Source organism: Siniperca chuatsi, linkage group LG2, assembly GCF_020085105.1.
Source record: "Siniperca chuatsi isolate FFG_IHB_CAS linkage group LG2, ASM2008510v1, whole genome shotgun sequence".
NCBI classification, from domain to species: domain Eukaryota; kingdom Metazoa; phylum Chordata; class Actinopteri; order Centrarchiformes; family Sinipercidae; genus Siniperca; species Siniperca chuatsi.
In genome coordinates this window covers 30,218,316-30,223,367 of record NC_058043.1, presented here as the reverse complement: position 1 = coordinate 30,223,367, position 5,052 = coordinate 30,218,316, and the positions used below count along the sequence as shown (strand labels likewise).

Here is a 5,052-nt window from a genome sequence, read left to right as displayed (position 1 = left end):
GTGCACATTATTGTCACCAGTCATATGCTATTGGCTACAACATGATTTTCATACTCATCAAACCATTCAGTGAGCTCTCCTGTTGTGTTTCAAAGCATTTGTATTATGTTTCTTTGCTCATTAGTCAGGTTTTTTCTTTCATTTGTCACTATAAGCTTTATCAAAGAAGAAAGTCTTAAGCCTACTCTTAAATGTGGAGATGGTGTCTGCCTCCCGAACCCAAACTGGGTTCTGATTTCACAGGAGAGGAGCTCTCTCTCTCTCTCAAAACCTAACATGGCAGTGACGGATGGTAGTCCACCAAGTTTTTTCTTGCCACTATCGCCAAATCTCATGGTGGGATTTGTTGGGTCTCTGTAAGTAATGTTGGGTCTCTGAGTAAGTAATATTATGTAAGTATGTAAGTAATATTATAAAGAGTTCCTGTTCTACAGGAAAAGTGCAATGAGATAACTTCTGTTATGAATTGGCACTATATAAATAAAATTTAATTGAATTGAATTGATAACTGAAGGCTCTGGCTCTCATTCTACTTTTGGAGACTCTAGGAACCACAGGTAACCCTGCAGTCTGGGAATGCAGTGTTCTAATGGGGTAATAAGGTATTATGAGCTCTTTAAGATACGATGGTGCCTGACCATTAAGAGCTTTGTAGGTGAGGAGAAGGATTTTTAATTCTATTCTGGATTTTACAGGGAGCCAGTGCAGAGAAGCTAATATTGGAGAAATATGATCTCTTTTCCTAGTTCTTATAAGTACAACTGCCGCAGCATTCTGGGTCAACTGGAGAGTCTTTAGGGGCTTATTCGGGTAGCCTGATAATAAGGAAATGCAATAATCCAGCCCCAAAGTAACAAATGAACTAGTTTTTCGGCATCATTTTGAGACAGGATGTGCCTGATTTTTGCAATGTTACATAGGTGAAAAAAGGCAGTCCTTGAAGTTTGTTTCATGTGGGAGTTAAAGGACAAATCCCGATCAAAGATAACTCTGAGGATACTTACGGTGGTGCTGGAGGCCAGGGCAATGCCATCTAGAGTAACTATAGACACTTACGGCCATATCACTCTGAACACCCCCAATCTCGTCTGATCTCAGAAGCTAAGCAGAGTTGGGCCTGGTTAGTACTTGGATGGCAGACCGCCTAGGAATATCAAGTGCTGTAAGCTGGCGTCTGTGGTAGAGTGGGTCTTCCACCATTTAGAAGGTCAGTGGTTCAATCATGGCTTCCACCAGCCCACATGTCCCTGGGGCAAGACACCAAACCCCAAATTGCTCCCGAGGGCTGTGCCTTTGGTGTTTGAGTGTGTGTGCTTTCAACTGATGAGCAGTTGGCACCTGCCATCAGTGCATGAATGTGTGCAAATGGGGTGAATGTGATATGTAGTTTAAATGCTTTGAGTAGTTGGAAAAGACTAGAAAAGTGCTTTATAATCACAGTTCATTTACCATATATCTTTAGATAACTTGTCTTGGAGGTGTTTGGGGCCAAGTACTAAAACTTCAGTTTTGTCAGAGTTTAACATCAGAAAATTGCAGGTTTTTATGTCCTTAAGGCAAGCTTTAAGTTTAGCTAAGTGATTAGTTTCATCTGGCTTGATCAATATATTATCGATATAATTGGATATCATTCGCATAACAATGAAAGTTTATGAAGTGTTTCCTAATAATATTGCCTAAAGGAAGCATATATAAGGTGAACAGAATTGGTCCAAGCACAGAACCTTGTGGAACTTCGTGACTAACTTTGGCTTGTTTGGAGGATTCATCATTAACATGTACAAACTGAGATCGATCTGATAGATAGGATTTAAACGTAATAATAGGTTTAGTGTCGAATGCAGCACTGACATCTAACAAGACAAGTACAGAGACAAGTCTATTGTCTGATGCATTTAGAAGGTAATTTGTAATTTTCACCTGTGTTGTCTCTGTGCTATGATGCACTCTAAATCCTGACTGAAAATGCTCAAATAAACTATTGTTATGTAGAAAGTCACACAACTGATTGGCAACTACTTTCTCAAAGTAAGTGATGAATTTTGTCTCTAATATTTGAAATTTTATCATTAACGAAGCTCATGAAGTGAACTACTGAGGGCTATAGGAATACATGGCTAAATAGAGCTGCGACTCTCTGTCAGTCTGGCTACTTGGGTTTATGTACACTCTGACAGAAGCCAATCGAATCTGATAATGAGATAATGAGATAAGGCTAGAATTATCAACGTCCACATGAAGATTATAATCACGTACAATAATTACTTTATCTGTTTTAAGGATTAAAGTTGAGCAAAACTTTATCTGTTTTAAGGATTAAAGTTGAGCAAAACTCAGATAAAAATTCAGAATAATATAATATTGACAACTGCTAAATGTTTTTTGTTAGGGCCTACAATTGAAAAGAAAAAGCAGTGCTTTTTTTAAAATTGTTGCTACGTAACCACCGAATCACCTGTTCTTAGCCTAACCCTGATTTTTGCTGCTCACAGATCTGTACCTTTTATTATATATATGAAGAGCAGCACATAATTCCTCAAAGCAGTTGACTAGGATGCTGTGGACTACATTGAAATGTAAGCAATCACAACATTCATTTTTTAAAAATCTGGTATCCCTGTCCTCTCCCTGAAATGTTTTACTCACGTCTCAGTAGGATCAGTTAGTAGAGTTACAGAACTCTTGAAATTCAGGGATGCACAAAATTTACTTTTTCACCAGTCTTCTCTACCGTAATTGTTACTGCCATAACTTCCACCCTCGTCAATGCAAGAATCCCGCTGGATGCATGTTGTGGAGGTCAGCATATCTGGGGTCAGAGTTGAATTAAGTTAAGTTATTCTGTCATGTAGTTGCTCAATGGTATTAAAAGAAAAATGGAGATGAAATGAAAAAAGTTGCTTCCCTTTATTCAAAGGACCTTACATCTGGCATTGATAAGGGATTTTATAAGGATTTTGCATCAATTTTGTGTTCTCTCTACTGCTTGCCTGCTCTCTGAGGAGGATACTTTAAAAGCCACCATAACAACACAGAGGCTCATGGGTGCAACAGCCACGAGCAACAGTTCCATCCGGAGCACTCATGGCCAAGGCCAGCTCTGTGAAGACATTCATAATCACTTTATTTCCAAAGTAACACAGGCGCATAGCCTCCTTTGGAGCATCCCTAATCTTGACTAACATTATGTCTTTTTAATTAATTTAAGCAGCTTTGAAGATAGATGTGGGATTTTGCTGTTCCCCCTCTTCTGTATGCCTTTCAAAACAGCTCTGGTTTAAGAACAGTAAGAGAGCCTGCTTTAAGTTAGATTTCTAACTTTCCATCTGTCCATTTTTAATAGATTAGAGATGTATTTACATTTGCCTGGTGAAAATTAACCAAACCATAATGATATAACAGAAGGACTCTATGCTGGACATATACAGCATAAAATGTCATTATTTTCTGTCAACACATGCAGACAACTTCTTATTGATATGATTAAATGAGGACCATTATTTATAGCTTAATGCCTAATAACTGAATAAATGAAGGTGATGATTAAGAAGGTGATGACATTATGATAAAGAAAATAAACAAACACAACAGATGAATAGCAGATATTAAGTGATGAAATAAAGCTGATCTTATTGGCAATAGTGAGGTGAAGTAATGTGAATTGGTTATTAAAACAAACTGCGAGAGGCTAACATAACCCTGGAAAAGGTCACTTAAAATGAGTAGGACAGGTGTATGACTAGCTGTATAATGGGGTGTGTGCCCTAAGCTAGTGTTCAAACTAGTGGTCTTACTAACAAAGTATTACTAAGGAGCTGGTCCAAGTGTACTTGGACAGTGGTGTCTGAGTCCAATTAGGAATTAGGCTTTTCTCAGCTATTTGCCTGTCTGGCTATTACTGAATTCAAAAATATGGACTTTGCTGCTGTTACTAACAAAACCAAGTTTGCCTATGTAACTGCAAGAAAAGTAAGGTATGCTAAGCTAGCATCTATCTTACTGTCAGTACAGGGATGGACTGTGTTGTTAGCTAATACTGTGAGATCTCTGGATCTCTTGTGCCTTAAGTTTTCATTAACTTGTGGTTCAGGGCTGTAACGCTCCTGGTAGCCAGAGGCAGAGAGGCTTTCAGACACGCTCTCACTGTCTGATGAATTATGACCATGTTCTGAACTGTGGTCAGAGATGCTGCGGACATCATCTGAACAGTCTAGTGGCTAGTCATAATGCTGGGCCAGAATTTCTGAATACGGCCTTTAACAGCTTCTATTGTGGGAGTGCCTATCCCGATGCAGTTGGTAGACACAGCGGTTACGCTCTGTATCACTGTGCTGCATTTTGTCACCCCCCTTCGAGCTGTTGTGAGGGTGATGTTTTGAGGCAGTAGGTCTCTGTGACGCTGCAGAACTGGCAGGCTCAGTGGTTTTCCCTGCTGCTTTGGAAGTGACAACAGTTTCCCAAGCCATCTGTTTCATTTTCCTTAGCTCCTGCATTGAGGGGTTACCTTGATGCGTCATAAGTACAACGTGAGTGCATACACATGGGTGAAGGTTGCACAAGAACAAGGAAGAAAGGTGGAGCTTTCTTCTAAGCCTGGTGCATCTTGCCCTGCGAGTATGCATGCCTCAAACGTTTGTAATAATTTCTGGGATGTGCACAACTAAAATTTTTAATTTGGAGGGCTGCAACCATTGAAGCAATCTCATCAGCAGTAGAAGATAATTCTTCTGTTTGAGCTTAACAGAGCTCTCTGTAGTAATTTCTGACACTGGGAGGTTGAGACTGAATAAACTTATGGAAAGCTTTAAAGCTGGTCTTCCACACAAGTTTAACTTTCTCCGTTTGGGTTGCATGGGGCAAGTCAATTAGATGGTGATCTAATTCACTAAAACAGTCATCAATGTGGTGATCGCAGTTGTCTGGATCAAAATGTTCAATATCCTTAGATATAAACTCAAGCACTTCAAGGCGGGGACACTGTGAGGTCATTTCCGGTGAAGGCGAGACTAAGCTAGCACTATTGTAGACGTGTTATTCACGTGCTACAATTCT

At 39.5% G+C, this 5,052-nt stretch overlaps 1 pseudogene; it reads left to right on the top strand.

The window, feature by feature from the left end:
• Positions 1-1,050: 1,050 nt before the first annotated feature.
• Positions 1,051-1,169, top strand: LOC122870299 (annotated as a pseudogene).
• Positions 1,170-5,052: the final 3,883 nt, after the last annotated feature.